The sequence below is a fragment of the Sarcophilus harrisii genome, chromosome 4 (genome assembly GCF_902635505.1).
Source record: "Sarcophilus harrisii chromosome 4, mSarHar1.11, whole genome shotgun sequence".
NCBI lineage: Eukaryota > Metazoa > Chordata > Mammalia > Dasyuromorphia > Dasyuridae > Sarcophilus > Sarcophilus harrisii.
This window is the reverse complement of record NC_045429.1, coordinates 161300625-161320887: the sequence shown is the minus strand read 5'-3', so window position 1 is coordinate 161320887 and position 20263 is coordinate 161300625. Positions and strand designations below refer to the sequence as shown.

General features: G+C 33.9%; 1 long non-coding RNA gene across 2 annotated transcripts in view; it reads right to left on the bottom strand.

The window, feature by feature from the left end:
* The window catches only part of LOC105750485, a 44825-nt gene that overhangs the window by 11486 nt on the left and 13076 nt on the right, over nt 1–20263 (bottom strand). The window contains exon 3 of one of the 2 annotated variants that reach the window (XR_001121067.3): nt 13411–15538. The exons of the other annotated variant lie outside the window; for it this stretch is intronic. This is a non-coding gene — a long non-coding RNA (uncharacterized LOC105750485). Of the gene's footprint in view, nt 1–13410; nt 15539–20263 lie in introns of those variants that run through there. 2 annotated transcript variants of the gene reach the window in all.

Sequence of the window (20263 nt, the reverse complement as noted above, 5' to 3'; positions counted from 1 at the left end):
CTGTGCCATTAAGTCACCTAATGAGTATAATTGGTATTTCTTCCTTTATCCACATGATCCTGATTTATTTAGTTGGTCTCTGTCTTCTGAGAACATTTCCTTCTCTAAAGTGTGAAGACTGTGTTTCATATAGTAACATTTGTTAAAGTGTTGTAGCTCTTCTCCTTCTTTTTTTTTTTACATATATATTATTTTATTCTGAACTTAATAAATAAAACAAATATTTCCACAATATATTAGAATAGAAAAAAGGTAATTGCACATGAAATTACAATAAAAAAAGATAATGGCACATAAAACTAAAAAATCTATTATATTCAACTTATTCTTTTAAAATATACAATAGTTATCCACATAATTTTCTTTTTTTTAAAATTCTTCCTTCCCTTTTCCCCACCCTAGACATGGCTACCATTAGATGCAAATATGTATGTGTGTATATACGTATGCATGCGTATGTGTGTGCATGTGTATATTTGTGTACATATATATGTAAAATAATTCTATATGTATTTCTATTTATCAGTTCTTTCTCTGGGCACAAATAGTGTCTTCCTTCATATGTCCTTTGTAGTTAATTTGGGTATTAATAATAATCAAAATGACATTCATTATTCTCTTGGTTCTGCTCTTTTAAATTTTAATTATTTTATGCAAGTTTATCCATGCTTTTCTAAAACTATAGAGATCATTTTTTTATTGCACAGTAGTATTCCATCATGATCTTTACGAAGGTAAAGTTAAAATGGATATATAACCTAGATATAATGTGTATCTAATGATAGCCATCTTTAGAGCAGGTAGGGATGAAGGGGAGGGGAGAAAAAAGGAATAAAAATAAAGTCACATGATGACTTGATTATATATTTAAAAGGAATAACATGTACATAACAATCATTTTTTTTTAAATCTTCTGTTATGGAAATGCTTTTTTTTATTTTTTTTAAGTTCAGAATAAAATAAACATTTAAAAATAGATATAAAAATAGATATAGATATATAGATTTATAAAAAATAGATATAGAAGAACAGAACATATCTTCTTTCTTTTTCTTAGTGGAAATATTTGCTGAAATGAATATATAACTTAAATTTCTATATAAGACTCAAAGGATTACCAAATACTTTCCAGTAACTCTAAGAGGTAGGCAATAATATTGTGCTCATTTTACAGATGGTAAAAGTGAATCTCTGAATGTTTGCCCTTGACCCCATAGTTGAGGTAGAATTTGAACTCAGATTCTAATCACATTTTTTTTATAAAATTATATTATTTCATGGCATAATTAGAATCAAAAGTCTTAGATTATAATCTCCACTTTGCTACAAATTGTGTGATTTTAAGCAACTGATTTATATAGATTTTTAAAATCCCTTCTTTTGTGCTTTTGGGAATAGTTTTAATTTTTAAAATTGCATATTATTTAATTAATCCACTTTTAAATATACCAATAGCAAGTACTAATTCAAGTCTTCTTATAAAAATGAGGAACAATTAAAATTTTATAAAATACATCATATTCTTCAAAGAATAATGATATTTTAACGAATTTTTTTTTGATTAATCTTGTTATCTGAGGACCAAATTGTGAGTTAGAGTCTACCAAGGTGACTATAGCAGAATTGTAGAAAAAGAAAAGAAATACATCAACTTGTCTATCTCTTGCCTTAGTTCTCCATCTGAAATAAGTAAGGGATAAATCAATTAGAAAAAAGCATGATGAGAGTAAGGAGGTCGAACTTTCATTTAAAAATTGAAATGGTGAATTCTAGGAAATTTGAGGTTAGGCCTATTGATTCCTGATGGGTGTTCAGCCCCTTACTCATTGCAATATCTTCTGATTCATCTGCAGACCTTTCAGAGGCTGAGCCTGCCTCCCTATGGCAATGACCAGGAAATGAAAGTGAAAGCCTGTTGCTCTGTGATTTGGGTGGGAGGGAAATGCATGCCCTTCTACTGGAAATGGCAGGAAAAACAAAACAAAAACAAAACTCATGTTCTCTCACAGAGGGATTGAAAATCAGGGTTTTGGAGGTGGAAAGAATCTTAAAGGTCATCTAATCCGGCCTTCTTGTTTTACCAAGGACAGAGACCCAGAAAGGAAGGTCACGTTTGTCCAAGGCCACGTGGATTGTAATTGCCAAAACTAAGATTCAGACCCATAGTCTCTGCTTCCCAATTCTTTGCTTTTGCCACAGTCTCCCCATTCATAAAGTAAAAAAGTATGTCTGTGACTATGGAACAGTTTGTTGCTTTCTGTTTTGTACCAAGTTTCTGATTCAGGTAAAAGTTATCAAATAAACAACTCAATGCTCTGAATTTGTTTGGCCTAACTAAGGCAATCTTGTTTTTCTTGTTTATACAAAGGGAAGAATGGACCATAGATCATTTGTTTCAAATTCCTGGGAAAGCATGAATCCCACACAAAGTTGTTTTCTTTTTTCTCCATATAAAATTGTTGTTGTTGGTTTTTTTTAAATCATTATACATTTTCTGTTTGAATGCTTATTGTGAGAGGAAACTCACTACCATTGAATCAGCCAATTCCATTTTTGGTAACTCTAATTAAAATTTTTTTTCCTTACGTTGAACCAAAATCTGCCTCCATTGGTTTTCTTTTTAACCCTCTGAGGAAAGCAGAATTAATATAACATATTTTTAACACATGAAGGTAATTACTGTACCATCCTTACTCCTAGTCTTCTCTTCACCAAACTAAATAATTTTATTTTCTTCAAGAGATCCTGTCATGGATTGATATTTAGCATTTTCACAATTTTGGTTGTATTCAATTTTGAACTATCTCATCTGATATTTGCTACCCAAAATTGGATAAAATATATGAGATGGAGTCTGCTGAGGGTACAATAGGGCACAGTGACACTATCATGTCCTTGATTACAAATACTACATTTCTATTAATAGAGTAAAAAAAATTCCATTAACATTTTTGGGGATTTACCACTTGATTCGTATTAAGATTATGTTCTACCAAAACTATCCATATTTTCTCCATGACTTTTTTTTTTACTTGAATACTTGTTAGTGTAATTTTTGTTTTTCAATGACTGTAAGAATGAGGAAGGATGCAGAGGTTGGAAAAGAGTTCCTCCTGATAGCTGGGCCATTCATTTTTTTTTTTGGCTAAAGCAATTGGGGTTAAGTGACTTGCCCAGCCAGGATCACACAGCTAGGAAGTGTTAAGTGTCTGAGGTCACATTTGAACTCAGGTCCTCCTGACTTTAAAGCTGGTGCTCTATCCACAGTACCACCCACCTGCCTCATATCTGAATGATTCATTATTAATGAACTGTTCCTTTAGATGAATATATTATATGTGGTAATTTTGACTCCTCTTCTCCTTCATCCTGGCCTGGAGGACTTTTGTGAAGGCATTTAGATGGCATAATGGATATAGCATCAGGCCTAGAATCAGAAAGAAAGTTCAAATCCTGCTTCAAGTATTAGATTTACAAAAGGCAATCACTTAACCTTTATCTGCCTTATCTGTAGAATGAAGCTAATAATATGTACCTTTTAAAGTTGTTATAAGAATAAAATGCAATATTTTTAAAATACTCTGCAAATTTTAAGTTTTCATATATATACATATACATGCTTATATATGTGATAGCTAGGTATTAGCTATTATTTTTATTATCTGTTCTTTAAAGTGTTCATATTGCTATTTAACTAATATTAATACTATTTAAGAAAATTTGATCCATAATAACTATATATGATTATTATTTGAAATACGGTTGCTAAAAACAAAGGAGGGCGGTGCATATTACTCAGAAAGAAACAGAGATGAAAAAAGAGAATTCTCTGAATATGAGAATGGACAAGGAAGAAAAGTAGTAGTGATACTCAGGGTGGAAAAGGGGCTGTTCTATATGAAGTAAAATCTTGTAGATTTTTTTATTGCACCCAAAGAAGAAAAAAGATCAATCTGTGAATCCGGGTCTCAATATTGTCCCCCAGTGCAAGCTCAACAATGATTAGGAGAAATGATATTTGGTAAGTAAAAGGATGCTTCCCTTAGAAGAGGTCACCTTCACTCAATTTTTCCCCTTGTTCTCTCTGACCAACCAACCCTCCACTCCTAAGAGGGAACAAAGTGGAGCTGTTGATTAAAGGCAAACTATGCCCAAGGGATTGGTTAGTGAAAGGAAGAGCTGAGAAACAGAAGTTCTCCAGTCATATTAAGATGAATACAATCTGAAAGGGAGCAGTGACATTTTTACTAACCAAAATACCTCCATTCTCTGAAATTAGTATATTAGTTATTATTCTCTTTAACATATAGAGTTTTTTATTTTTGAAAACCAAGTGTAAGACATTGTAATTTTCCTTATTAAATCTCATTTTTTATGTTCAGCTTTTATTTAAATCTCTTGAAAGATGTTTGGATCTGATTTTTTTCTTATCTATTTCCCTCCCAGATTTGTGTTTTCTGCAAATTTGATAAAATGGAACCTATATTTTCATTTAACCTTCAATGCATATTAATAAAAATCCCTTGTATGTTTCTCCTTAATTAATTGCTCCAGATTGGCTTATGTAGACAGATATTTGTGTTTTATTATGTATCTACCCAGAGATCTGTGATTTAGTGGGAAGTACTGACTTAGAATCAGAGAGACTGTTCTAAAATCATCTTCAGCTTTTTCCAGACATACAATGTTGGCAGGGGGTAGTGGGTGAGGGATAAAGAGTACAGTTCCTCTCTGAAAGTCTCAGTTTTCTCTTCTCTAAAGTAGGGATGGAAGAAAATACCTGTACTATATTGCTGACAGGGTTAGATAGAAAAAGCACTTTGTATACCTGAAAACACTATGTAGTTTTAGTTATAGAAAGATGGATATTCAAAACAAAAGTCAATCAGATAATTGATCTAAATGAAAGCTAGACTAGCCCAGCTGGGGGAATTCCCTCTACTAATGCAGGTCAACATCTATTTGTAATTTATAGTTTTAAAGAAGTACATTTATTATTGAGAGGCTAAGTAACCTTTTCTAGGGTCATGCAGCCATTATGTGTCAGAAGTAGGACTTAAATCCAGGAATTTTTTTTGTGGAGAGCTAGTATTTTGATGCTCTCTGACATTCTGATTCTAAAGAAAACAACTGGGGGAAAATGAACTTAAAATTCATCAGAGTAGTTTACTGAAAGCAGTAAGTTCCTACAGTTGTCTATAACTTCCTTCAGTTGGTCCCATTCTTTCTGGTGGGTTGGTACTTCCTTCCTTTCTTTTCTGGTTCACGTTAATGATAGGGATGCTTTAGCAAGTGCACGTTTCAACCTCAGATGTTTACAATGCAATGCCATCTTTAAATAAAGGGCTTCCACTGTTTACTCCAATTGGAGAAAGAAAAAAGGGGAAAAAACATAATCTGACTTTCTAACATCAAGTTGTACATTGAGCTTCCTGAAAGAAGCAGTGATATCCACCCTTCCCAAGATAAGCCTCTTCTATAGTCCCTTTGAAAAACAAAAATTGAGCTAACAGGAAGAATATAGAAGCCATTATTGAAAATAAGGAATAGACAAAAGCTAAAATAACAAGTCACTGGTACTACTTGACTCAGTGAAAGTTAGAAGTATGTGTTCTACTTTGGATAACTAAAACCAGAATGGGAGATTGGTTGTCTAGCTCACTTGTATAGAGTATCATAATGGTAACTAAGGTTATGGATTTGATCGCTATACAGTTCTGGTAAACTATCTGGTCTTCCATGATCACGTGCTATAGCCTGAAACCTAGTCAGCCATTCTATTATTGTATATAGCTAGCCTCAAAGGGCTAATCTGTGATCACTGTGACTTGTTTGTTCTTCATTCTTGAAGAGGACCATGAGATTAGGGAGGTGATACCATGGCACGCAAGTGAATGGGATTTAGGACTATGCAAAAGGCACCTAACTCACTTTCCCCTCCAGAGCCATCTGGGTCCAGTTATAGTCTGTATGCATACAGACTAGAGATGGCCCTGGATGCAATGGGAGACTCTGGCCTTTTTGAGCTAAGGATTTCAACAGGTCTGTTTGCCTGAGGTGTCACCCATTCAGTGATTAAGACTAGGTAGCCAAAGTATCAAAGAATTTCCTCTTTTACCCAGTAGAAAAATCTTTTTTTTTTTGTTTGACTTTTTTTTCTCTTAATAATATTTTATTTTTCCAAATACATGCAGATAGTTTTCAGCATTCATCTTTGTTTTTTGTTTTTTGTTTTTTTTATAGTAACTTTTTATTGACAGAATCCATGCCAGGGTAATTTTTTTTACAACATTATCCCTTGCACTCACTTCTGTTCCGATTTTCCCTCCCACCCTCCACCCCCCCCCTAGATGGCAAGCAGTCCTATATATGTTGAATATGTCCTAGTATATCCTAGATACAATGTATGTGTGCAGATCCAAACAGTTTTCTTGTTGCACAGGGAGAATTGGATTCAGAAGGTAGAAATAACCCAGGAAGAAAAACAAAAATGCAAACAGTTTACATTCATTTCCCAGTGTTTTTTTTTTTTGGGTGTAGCTGCTTCTGTCCATCATTGATCAATTGAAACTGAATTAGGTCTCTTTGTCAAAGAAATCCACTTCCATCAAATTACATCTTCATACAGTATCGTTGTTGACGTATATAATGATCTCTTGGTTCTGCTCATTTCACTTATCATCAGTTCATGTAATTCTCTCCAAGACTCTCTGTATTCATCTTGCTGGTCATTTCTTACAGAACAATAATATTCCATAACATTCATATACCACAATTTACCCAACCATTCTCCAATTGATGGGCATCCACTCAGTTTCCAGCTTCTAGCCACTACAAACAGGGCTGCCACAAACATTTTGGCACATACTGGTCCCTTTCCCTTCTTTAGTATCTCCTTGGGGTATAAGCCCAGTAGAAACACTGCTGGATCAAAGGATATGCACAGTTTGATAACTTTTGGGCATAATTCTAGATTGCTCTCCAGAATGGTTGGATTCGTTCACAGCTCCACCAACAATGTACCAGTGTCCCAGTTTTCCCACATCCCCTCCAACACTCATCATTATTTTTTCCTGTCATCTTAGCCAATCTGACAGGTGTGTAGTGGTATCTCAGAGTTGTCTTAATTTGCATTTCTCTGATTAATAATGATTTGGAACACTCTTTCATATGAGTGGTAATGATTTCAATTTCATCATCTGAAAATTGTCTGTTCATATCCTTTGACCATTTATCAAATGGAGAATGGCTTGGTTTCTTATAAATTAGAGTCAGTTCTCTATATATTTTGGAAATGAGACCTTTATCAGAATCTTTAACTGTGAAGATGTTTTCCCAGTTTGTTACTTCCCTTCTAATCTTGTTTACATTAGTTTTGTTTGTACAGAAGCTTTTTAATTTGATGTAATCAAAATTTTGTATTTTGTGATCAATAATGGTCTCTAGTTCATCTTTAGTCACAAATTTCTTCCTCTTCCACAAGTCTGAGAGATAAACTATCCTATGTTCCTCCAATTTGTTTATAATCTCGTTCTTTATGTCTAAATCATGGACCCATTTTGATCTTATCTTGGTATACGGTGTTAAGTGTGGGTCCATGCCTAATTTCTTGCCATACTAATTTCCAGTTATCGCAGCAGTTTTTGTCAAATAATGAATTCTTTTCCAAAAGTTAAGATCTTTGGGTTTGTCAAACACTACATTGCTATAGTTGACTATTCTGTCTTGTGAACCTAACCTGTTCCACTAATCAACTAATCTATTTCTTAGCCAATACCAAATGGTTTTGATGACTGCTGCTTTATAATACAGTTTTAGATCAGGTACAGCTAGGCCACCTTCATTTGATTTTTTTTCATTAATTCTTTTGAGATTCTTGATCTTTTATTATTCCATATGAATTTTGTTGTTATTTTTTCTAGATCATTAAAATATTTTCTTGGAAGTCTGATTGGTATAGCACTAAATAAATAGATTAGTTTAGGGAGTATTGTCATCTTTATTATATTTGCTCGACCTATCCAGGAGCACTTGATATTTTTCCAATTGTTTAAGTCTGACTTTATTTGTGTGAAAAGTTTTTTGTAATTTAGGTCATATAATTCCTGACTTTCCTTTGGTAGATAGATTCCCAAATATTTTATGCTGTCAACAGTTATTCTGAATGGAATTTCTCTTTGTATCTCTTGCTGTTGGATTTTGTTGGTGATATATAAAAATGCTGAGGATTTATGGGGATTTATTTTATAACCTGCAACTTTGCTAAAGTTATGGATTATTTCTAATAGCTTTTTTGTAGAATAGAAAAATCTCAATAAATAACTTTGGAAGGGGAAAACCCCCAGGGTTCTGTGACTTAGTGTAAAGGTAAAGGAACAAAGAGAAAAAGAAAGGCCACATAACTATTCATGTCTAAGGTTATATGATCTCATATACAATTGTAAATGGGTCAGTTACTTGCTTTTAAGGTGAAGGACCATTATCCAGGAGTTATATTTGATGTGATGTCTAAAGGATAAAAGTTGTTTTAGAACTTGGTATAATGACTGCACATGTATAACCTATAGCAGATTGCTTGCTATCTTAGGGAGGGGAGAGATTTGGAAGTCAAAATCTTTTAAAAAATAGATGGTTAAATTGTCCTTCCATATATTTGGAAAAGGATAAAATACTATTAATTTTTTAAAAAAAACTTTGTATACAAAAATGTTTCAGATTTAAACATTTTCCTATCTTTAAATGGAAAAAAAATTCATAGCTAAGTTTCTGTAGAGAGTTAAAACTCTCATCAAGAAAGCAATACTATAATTTTCAGGTGGTAAATAGGATCTGGTCTTTCTTCTTTTTTTTTTTTTTTAATTAAAGTTTTTTATTTACAAAACATATGCATGGGTAATTTTTCAATATTGACCCTTGCAAAGCCTTTTGTTCCAAATTATCCTTTCCTTATTCCCATCCTCTCTCACAGATGGCAGATATGGACTTTCTTCTTTAAATTGAAATGTAGTCACCAGACTCAGCTAACTTTTTTTTATTCCCCATATGCTTTTTTTTTGTTGGATTCACCATTAACGGGTACCTGTACTTAACTCTAGACTTCAGTTTTCTCACCTATAAAATGGTGATAATACTCGAATTACTTCTCTCACAGGATTGTTATAAGAAAAGGATTATGTATACTATACTATGCTTTATAAAAATAGAAATTTAGGCAGGAAATTTTCTAATGTGATTAGATTTAGAATGAGAAAACCTAGGAAAGAAGACTGTCTCTGTACTCTTGTTACTTACTTTGTTACAGAGTACTATATACTGTTACTTTGTAACTTATCAGCCAATGGTTTAGCTAACTTAAAATGTAAATGGGGATAAAATTTCTTAATGTGACCTGCTGTGAGGAAAGGATTTACGAAATGCTAGGTAAATGTAAGTGGTTATTTTAGGAATTGTGAAACAAGTTTAATCTAATTCCTATTTGACAATAACCCTACTGAAGGGAGAGACTGTATCTCACCTAAAATATATATGTAATGGAAAGAATATTAGTTTTAGAATCAAAGATCTTAAGTTTCAATCCCTCCTTTGATCTTTGTGTATGGTATGACTTAAGTCACTCAACTTTCCTATTGATTTTGGTTATTTCAAATATAAAATGAAAGGGTTGGCCCAGGATTTAGCTTCTGTGATCCTTTATGAAACTGGTATGTAACAAATGTTCTTTTATATATTCTTGAATGGACTCCTTTAAGGGAAACATAATAGGCTAACTGGAACACAAATTTCAAGCAAATAGATAAAGTCCTCAAATCCTTAACTGAGGCAGCTACATAGTACTATACTCATTTTCCTGAATTCAGTGTGACCCTGTGTTATCATGGGCAAGTCATCAAACCTTATTAGCCTCAGTTTTCTTATCTATTAAATGTGCTGGAGAAGGAAATAGCAAACCACTTCAGTATCTTTGCCAAGAAAACCCAAATGGGATCATGAAGAAGTGGACATGACTGAACAACAACAAAATCCTCATGTAGTTACAGAAAAGTGTTCTTTTAATTCACGTTCCACTTCTTTTACTCAGATCAGTTTCTGATGCTTAGATATGATTCCAAACTCCAAAAATATGCAGAATCAGTAAAATTGGCCTAGAAATATCATGAATCAGGCTTACTTGCAAGATTCTCTCCATTTCTAATTCTATCTACTTTAAAGAAATGTTCATATCAGCTTTCCTTGTGCATTTCATCTTATTCATTCTCAGCTGGAAGAGAAAAACAACTCATTCAAACATTTCAAACCTTTAAGAAAAATGATTCAGAAAATGCATGGAGGTGCACTTGTAACAGGGAGACATTGTTTTACCCTTCCTAAGTTTGCTGATTGATTCTTTCAAACAAACAAGCATTTTCTTTATGCCTATCTGCAGGAAATATGTGTTTGATTGATGCTACTCAAGTGGCTCCTTGAAGGAGTTCATTGTAGGAATTATGCAACAGAATTGCCCAGAGGTGCTGGAAGAGGAGTTACAGCCTCTGATAGACTTACATGTGCACTTTTACACTCAGATCTGACATATCAGAGATAGGATTTGGTTACTGCTGATGATATAGAGTTATGGGCAAGGCAATGAAGTGCAGAGGCCAAGAAAAAGTATGAGATTAAAATAACAAGGCTGGGTAGAGATCTGCATTACTTGATTACTTTATCAGACTGAGAGACACAGTCATAAGACAGCTGGAGAATGCCTTCTGCTTTAGAGGCTTAAATAAGTGAAGATATGTTCAGAATTTGTTAAAAGAGAATTTACAAAATGCAGGGAGAAGAATTCCCATTTATTCACCCCTCCCATATCCTTTTGCTTCTATGTAAAATCACCCTGGGAAATAAAATCCTTATGTCATTTCTGGCTTCATCTCAGAAAGGAGAGAGAGGAAGGTACAGCAAAAGTTACAGGGTAGTGATAGTTCATGACCCTTTCTATTTTTTTTTTTTTTAGTTTTTTGATCCCTGTCACTGATTTTTTAAATACTTGGAGGAGGACAGGGGGAAATTCAGAAAGGCAGTTTTGTAACTAGTAAATTAAATTTTATAAACATTTAAAAAATAGTAATAACAAAAAAGTTCAGTTTCATATGTGGTCTTTTTTTCTTTTGTTGAAATATCCATAGTTGTAGGTGTTTATTAATTGATAAGAGTAAAAGGTAGGAGCAGAACACATTAAATAATCTCATTAGAAATTGATTTGATTGACGCTCATGATGCTTAGAATCTCATGTGTTTTCAGACTGAGCTAGTTGTTGGTTCTTCATTCTTGAAGAAGAACATGACATTCAAGTAAATTGAATTTAAGTGAAGGAGGACTGTGCAAGGTCACCTGCCTCGTGTTCTCCTCCAGAGCACTCTGCCGTCCAGTGGCCAGATGTGGATTAGGACAACTGGAGATGGCCCTGGATGAAATGGGAAACTGGCCTTTTTACACTAAAGTCTTCAACAGGTCTCAGTTTAATTGAGTCTGCGCACCCATTTAGTAATTAAGTCTAGGTAGTAATTGAGGCAAAGAATCTCCTCTTTCACCTAGTCCCCCCCCCAAAAAAAAAATCTAAATAAATAGTGCTGAATAGAAGTACTATGAAAATTAAATGGCAAATTATAGCCCTGTGGACATTTTCAAATAATCATTACTTCCTCATTTTCTAAACTTGTTGGAAATGTCTTTTATTTAGTTAAGGAACTCTCAACCAGTCCTGATCTAGAATATTCTTTTACCTCTTTGAATATATTTTGCATTTACTTTAATCAGTCAACAAGCATTTATTAAGCACTTATTGTTTGCCAGGCATTACGTTTGTCTTTATAGATGTTATTTTCCCCAATCGATGCTATTTCCTTCCACTAGAATGTAAGCTTATTAAAGACAGGGATTGTTTTATTTTACTTTTATATTTTCAATTCCTAGAATGTGGTAGGCACTTGTAAATGCTTGTTGAATTGAAAGGAATCAGTTGATTAATGATCAAATATCCAAATTCTAATTTATTAATTTATTAATTTCTTCTCCTCCTTCCACCTTTTCCTTCTGTTCTGACTTAACATAGGACTTTAGTATATTTAAATTTTCTCTTTTGCTGATTACATTTTCAGCTACTCTAGATAATGTGGAAAGTTGTCTAGTGTTAATGATTTGGAAAGAGGCAACATTAAGTAGGGGGAAAAAGCAAAAGGAGAAGAGTAATTGGGGTACATGAAAAGCTTTTGCCTAATTTTGCTTCTACTCTGCTAATTATTGAATTTATCTAAGCTTCTCTTGGGCAGGTAGGTGGAACAGTGGATAAAGTGTTGGGCCTGTGATTAGAAAAACTCTTCTTCATGAGTTCAAATTCAGCTTCAGACTCTTACTAGCTGTGTGATGTTGGGCAAATCACTTAATTCTGCTTGCCTCAGTTTCTTTATTTCTAAATTGATTTGGAGAAGGAAATAGCAAACTATTCCAGTACCTTTGCCAAGAAAACCCCAAATGAGGGCACAAAGAGTTGGACATAACTGAAACAACAAAAAACTCATTCATCCTTCAAATATTTAATTCCTTTTGGCCAAAAGGAGAGCCAAAGCATCAGATTATGGTAGAATAGGAAAAAAATATACCATTTTCAAAGTTGTTTTAATGTGTTATAATATTCTCCTTGATATTTACATTCCATATAATAAAAAATACATAACTTTTAGTCTGTATGTCAAATGCCTATTTTCCAAACTAGTGGAGGGTGTACTAAGAGGGAACAGAAAGATTGGGTGCAGATAAAAATGGAAATGTTTAGATTCTTGCCAGCCAAGAATGAAATGTTTTAATATAGGGAATCCGTGAAACTAAATGTATATTCAGGTGGCAGCACCTCAGCTGAATCTTTTCCAAGACTTAGTGGCTTTATTTTTCTTTAGTAATTTTACCCATCCCTTGCCAAGCTAATGCTATAGGTTTCTATCCTCAATTCCAGAATATCGGTTTAGCAAACAGTAAGAGAAAACCTACCCCTGTTTACTTTCTATTAGCATTGTGATTTCTTACTCATAATTAGATTAAAAACAGGTTAATGTCTTGAATGAAATGAAAATGCCAACTGTATTCAAAACTGAATTTCATTCCATGAGGGCTTTGAAGGATGTCCGTGTTTTTCTTATCTCTGCTTTCAGTATCAATGGGGACTACAGGTAAAAGAACCATGGATCAAGGCCATTCACAAATAGGACATTTTAACTATGTTAAATTTAGTAAGGATAGGGATTAAAAAAGAATTGATTAGTAGAATAATATAATGTAATATAATATGGTTTACATATATATACATATTGTGACTGATGTTAGGCTTCTTTGGAACTAGATGAGGAAAGGAGGAAAAAAAATAAAAAGCACACAGTAGAGAACAAAAGAAAACCAAGAAAGAAGCACAAAAAAGCAGAACAGCTTTGAAAATCATGTATAGTACTTCTTACATAGTTATTGCTTTTTAAAAAGCAAACTATGAAATGAAAACTCATGGTTTTATATTGAACCCTCTTTTTATGTTGTGGTCAGTACAAGGGATTTTTTTTTTTTTGGTCTTTTTGTTTTCATATTCAAAATGAAGGAAAATTAAAAAGGAAAAGAAGTAGGGATAGGAACTAGGCCCGTCATTTAATTAGCCTAGGGAACTCCTTCTACCAAAGCAGAATGCCACCTTCTTTGCAGTTTATAGTTCTAGAGAGCTGCCCTGAGTACAGAGATGATGACTTTTTGTTCAGTCACATGATCAGTATGTGTCAGAGAAAGGTAAGATTTAAATGGAGGTCATTCTGGTTCCCATAATCCTTTACTATACTGCTTACCACTTAATTTTAAATTTAATATACAATTAAATGCAAGTTACATATTAGTAGAAGTCCATATTTTTGTTCTTTTATCTTGATCTTCATGCTTGTTGATGACTAAAAGTTTATAACACAAAAAGAAAAATTGTTTTTATTTTTTGAAAGGGACCCTTGGGTTTTTCCTCATTTCTTCTAAAAAAGCCAATGAACAATCATTCTCATGGGATACTGAATCAATAAATAAATCAGTCTATTACCAGGAAACTTGGATTGATTAAGAACAGAAATATTGTAAGAGCCATAGCCAACTCACTTAACATGTCTAAATCTCAGTTTTCTCATCTCTAAAATGAAGTTGTGTTTCTTGCCTGATCTTACCTCTTAGAGTTATTGTGAGGACAATGCTTTGTAAATTTTAAAACAAATTCAAGTAGAAACAGGGGTCACTGAACCATATATAAGAATCTCTGCTGACATGCCTATTGATTTAGGAAACCACAGATTAACATTCATAATAAACTCTTTGAGGACAGAGACTCTCTTCTGCCCTCTTTTTATAATCCCGATATTTATTAAAGTGTCTGGCACTTTTTAATAAATATTTTTTGGTTGATTAACATTAGCTATGTTTTATTGTATCTTTATTTATTTCATAAAACATTTCCCAATTACATTTTAATATGAATCTGGTCATACTTGGGAATACTGTGAACTACATGTGGTCTGTGGCTGTATGTTTGACATCCCTGGCTTAAAATATAGATAGATAGATAGATAGATAGATAGATAGATGTATAAAGTCATTGTACTAAGTAGCTAGTAGCATTGTTATTTGGGGACCTAGGTGGTACAGTATATAGTGTGTCAGTCCTGGAATCAGGAAGATTTAAACATAAATCTGACCCCAGATGCATACTAGTTGTGTGACCCTGGGAAAATCACTTACCCTTATTTGCTTCAGTTTCCTCATCTGTAAAATAAGGTGGACAAATAAATGGTAAACTAGTCATGTATGTTTTGCCAAGAAAACCCCAAAGAGTTGGACAAGCAAAATGACTCAGTAATAATAACATTGTTTTTTGCACTTATGTCTCTTAATGAGTTATAGAGGTAATTTAAAATATTTTTGATGTTTAATATAGTCTTACAACTATTTCTGAATGCAAGTTGCTTCCTTCATGTAAGAAATGCAAAATATCATTTTGCTCATGTAAGTAGCAGAAACAATTTCAGAGTCTCTCCAGCATGGCAGAAATTGGAGAGCTTGCACTCTTTTGGTTTTACCTCCAACCAAGGATGATTTGTAATTAGGTTTACTAAATCATAGGCCTATTTCTCAGAACATGAGATAAACAGTTAATTTACCATGTAGTAACTTTGTGTGAGCTTGAAACAGATAAAACTTAGTCACCCAATTTTAATTCACATTTACAGTTGGCTTTACAATGGATTTGACACCTATCACCTTGTGGTTTATCTCCTTTTGGTCTTTTAAAGAGCAACTCAGGCATGGAGCCATTCTTGATATCTTCCACAACAACATCCAATGGATAGATCGTTTCAGAAAAGTAGCCAATCGGTTGGTTTGTTTTCTGTTGTCATTCTTGACATTTCTGGAAAGGACAACTAAGCCAGTCTGGACTAGATAGGTCATTAAGAAAGAAATCTGGATCTCATCCAGTGTTCATGGATTTTCAGCCTGCAGGAATGCAAAATAACACTTGTGTGTACCTGCCAAACAGCATCCTTTTTCTTTGCTATGCTTCTCATATTTATAACTGCAACATGAACCTATTTGCAAACTCAGTTTCGTTAGTCTTAGAAAAGCACCATGTGCTTCGTCTGTGCCCTAGAAATTCCCATTACTTTGAAAAATATGATGCTGTTCTTTCCCTGTAGGAGACAATTCTCCCATGTCCCGAAGTAGCAACATGGAATTTCAAGCAAGGGTTTTCCATTGAAATGGGGGGACAAGTAATATTGGGTTATTTTTTTTCTACCTCTCCTCCTTTTCCATTCTCCCTTTAATGAAAAGCACATGAATGTTTTGTAGCTAGATTCAGGGATCGAGAGGAGGGAAGGTATGTTTTTCAATTATTTGATTGTTCATTTTTGTTTATCTTCCCTTTTAGGTAAAGATATTTCTCTCTCTCAAAGTGGAAGTAGATGATGAGAAAGGTGAATATACCCTTCACTTGAAGGGTTCACTTGAAATAGTGAATACTTACAATTTTTTTTTTACTTTAACTATTTACATGTAATTTAATTAACATTAAATTAAAACATATACTTTTCTCAGCATTATCTTCATTATAAAAGCCAGCTCTATTTCCAGATGATAATCTTATTTATGAGCCACAATTGAACTGAATCCCTAGAAGAAACCCCTAAAGAAGCAAAAACAGCTCAATTTGAGTCCAGCCATGCTAGATTAAAGAGGTATTTCCTAATCTGAAGAGAACATGAGCAGAGAACAAGTAGATCTAACAAAATAACTTATCAATTTGTTGTGACCTAATGATTTCACTTTTAGAACTATCAAATATCAAGTAACTTCCAAGAGAAGAAAAACAGCAGCCAAGCATCTTGACACATATGGCCAGGATCACAAGAACTTAGAATCATCAAATTTTAGAGCTGGCTTGAGCCTCTGTCTAATTTCCTTTCTATCCTCCTCTCCATTCATCTCACAGATGTGGAAACTGAGTCCCAGAGAGAAGTAAATTGTCTGAGATCATAGAGTTGGTTTATGGCAGAGCCATAGCAATGGTAAGAGCACTAGAGTTGGGCTCAGGGTTCCGGGGCTTGAATCATGGCTCTGACATTTACCAGTTGTGGACAAATCATTGAAATTCTGAGCTGTGCTCTAGTTTCTTCATTTGCAAAATGAGAGGTTGGACTGGATGACCTCAGAGGCTGCTCCAGCTCTAAATCTATGATCCCATGACTTCCAGGTCTGGTGCTCTTTAGGCTGAGTTGCTTTATTTTAATAGCCCCTATGCATCCTTACAGCTGTTCACATTCCGTACTTGAAATGTCCTGGAAGCAATGTTAGCTGATTCTGCACAAAGTATGCCCAGCCAAAAGCAAACAACTTCCAGTCAAGTGGCACTTTATATTTGGTAGCCTCTCTAAAATAGGCCTTGTTCAGGCAGAGAATACTAGGAGGAAAAGATGAGACTTGGAATCTTGAAAGATCTGGGGTTGAGATTCTGTTTGAATTTCTGACTTATCATTTACTAGCTATCACAAGCAAGACATTGAACCTTTCTGAGTCTCAATTTTCTCATCTGTAAAGTGAGAATTAGATAACTATCTCAATGAAAATCAAAGGAAATAATGTACATAAAACAATTAGAAAATATTTAAAATTGCAAATAACTGCCACCTATTGTTATTATCTCTTTTTTCTCATTGTTTTCAATAGAGTTTAGATAATAGAAATGCTACTGGGATATATCACTATCTTATCAGTATGTGAGTTTATTTAATTTTCTACAGATAATCGCTCAGATGGACAAGTGAATAAAATTATTGAGTTGTAGGCTTATCTTTTGTGGTCACACTAAAAGTGTCTTTGAGACAACTCCTGTAGCAAACAGGATTATGAGATCATAAGATCAAGGGCTTTAGAACATCAAGTAATAATGGATAGGATTAGAAATTAAGCCTTTAGAGGCCATTTAGTCAATATCTTTATTTTATAGATAAGCAACTGAGGTCCAACTGAAATGACTTGTCTAAGATCACAAAGGTTACAAGCAAAGGTGATCTTCTGGTCTCATGTCATTTTGATTTCTTCTAATTAGCTTTCCATTTTGGGTTTTCCATTTTTCCTTGAGAGTTTTTCATTTTATATTTTTTGGAGGTTAAAAACACTGTTAAATTTTTATAGGTCAGCATTATATATGGGAAATTGAGGACAATCATTTATATGTGGGAACATTCCATTTCAAATTCCAGTACAGTTTATGATTGTTATTATTGTTATTGCTATCTTACTTTTCAACATAGGTAGAATTCACTGAGGCAGGTCTTATGAAGAAGTTTAGAACAGATTAAATCAATCAATCAATGAACAAGATTTATGCTCTGGGAATTGTCTTAGAGATTAGAGAGACAAAAAAAAAAAGTAGGAATAAACCCTGCTCTGAAGGAGACATATAAATCTGTGCATACAAGATAAATACAGACTAAATAAAGTTTGGAAATGTAATTGAAAGGAAAGAGTGAGATATCTGTACTTAGAGAGTAACAAGACAAAGCTACTGAAACTGGAGATGAATGCAACTACTTGCTTCATGCGCCACTGAAAATGAAAAAAAAAAAATAAAACAAACAACAACAACAAAAAAAACCCCAAGCAACATCCTTAGCAAATTAATTTCTATGGAAATAATATGCAGGTACAGACTTTCCTCAAATGTTGCTGTTTTCCTTCTTCTTAAATCCTTTCATTGTTACATGTCTGCTTTGTAAAGAACTTGGCCATCTAAAAGGATGTTTATAAGGAAGAGGTTCTCCAGTTTTTTAAAAAAGTTGAGGAGAAAGAAAAATAAAAGTGACTACTTAACCCATACCATCTGGGGACCATGTGGCTCATTGCTTTTTTTAGTGGCCCTAAGCATTGATGACAGTGTATCTAAGGCCTTTTGCTTTTAGAACAGAAAAAATTGTGCTCTAAAAATAATCTTTTTCTTCTTTCAAGGCTCCCTTGACACCTTCTACCATGCTACCTGATTTTCAAAATCACTATTTTCACAGCCATTAGTTGCTTGAATTCAGCCATTCTGCCTTTTTAAATGAAACAATTCTAGGTAAAACATAGAGCCTGGGAATTCCTCTAATAATGGGTTGGATGAGGCCCCAGGATTTCTAGCTATTCTAATGGGGACTTTTGTTTGGCAGATATTAACAATACTTAAGAGCTGCAAAAATAAGAAGGATTCTTATTCTGGTCAAAGGAGTAACCCTTCCCTACTCCCTACCTGCCTCTCCATGAATCAGTGTAAGGACTTTCCATTAGCTAGCTGCCCTGTCCAGTCTGCATTGTTCACCACTTATTGAGCCAGAAGCAGATGTTGGCAGGAATTTTTCCTAAAAAAATCATTTCATATTTGTTGTCAGATTGTTTTTTAAATTATTGCATTATTTAGAGAGAAGGTAGAATAAGTATCTAGTAGTTCTTTCGAGTACAGAGCCTTTGGCAAAAGTTATTACACAGATGATAAGTATGAGAACTACTAATGCTATTTATAGCTTTCCCTATTAGGAATCATTGTGATTTCCTGAGTGTCTCTCTCTCTTTCCTCTCTCTATCTCCTCTTCCTCTTCCTTTTCTCTGTCTCCCTCCCTCTTCCCCCTCATCTCTCTCTCTTTCTTTCTCTGTTTCCCTCCCTTCCTCACTCTTTCTGTCTCTCTTTGTCCCTCTGTATGTGTGTTTATGTCTCTCTGTCTTTCTCTTGGTCTCTCTGTCTCTTTTTGTCTTTCTTTATCTCTCTCTGAAGGTTACCACTGGAAAAAAAAAATGCTCAAATCAGGAAGGATATGAATTTGATCAACTTCTGTCTGCAGCCAAATGGATACACTCTCCCTGGTCAGGGAGCACTCTCACCCCAGAGAGAATTACATAGTTCTTTGCAAGACTGGAACAGCTTTTCATGATGTAGAGAGCAACTTGCTAAGACAATGATACACCTCTTTCACTACATCCAATACATATTTTGGGTTGCCACAAAATCCTTCAGTTCTTCTGTTGCTTAATTTTTAAAAAATCAGTTTCCTTTCCTTTTTTAATTTGGCCATTGAAAACAATCTGCCTTTTCAATTGTGGTTACTGAATTTCTAGGACAGTAAAGATTAAGGCAATTTGCATAAGACTTAGAGAAAAGCTTATACCTGAGCAAAGGAAAGAAATGTATTGTTGAGAAAGAGAACCTTATCTTCTCCTGCAAGGTTTGGGGAGACACTCTGAACTAAATATGACAAAATGAGGTTTGCCCGGACAACTCCAAACATAAATGAATAAGAGTCTTCATTTTTATTTGTCTTCAAATTCAAATTTAGCTTTCTGGGAAAGGTTTAATGGAAGTTTATTGGTCTTTGAAATAAAAAAATTCATTTTACTTTCAGATTCCATTTTATTCAATCTCATGTTAGATCCTGTCTATCTGCATATTTAATTCTTTGCTGATTGATTTTCCTCATCATCAACACACATCAGTCTCATGTTAGATCCTGTCTACCTGCATATTTTATTCTTTGCTGATTGATTTTGCCCATCATCAACACACATGATGAGCCCATAATCAACATACGTGGGTTTAGAGTATACTTTTCTAATTCATATTCTAAGAGTATTAAGGAAACCAAATATATTTTACTCCCTCCCCAATATATTGCAGAATCAAATTAGACTGCTGGT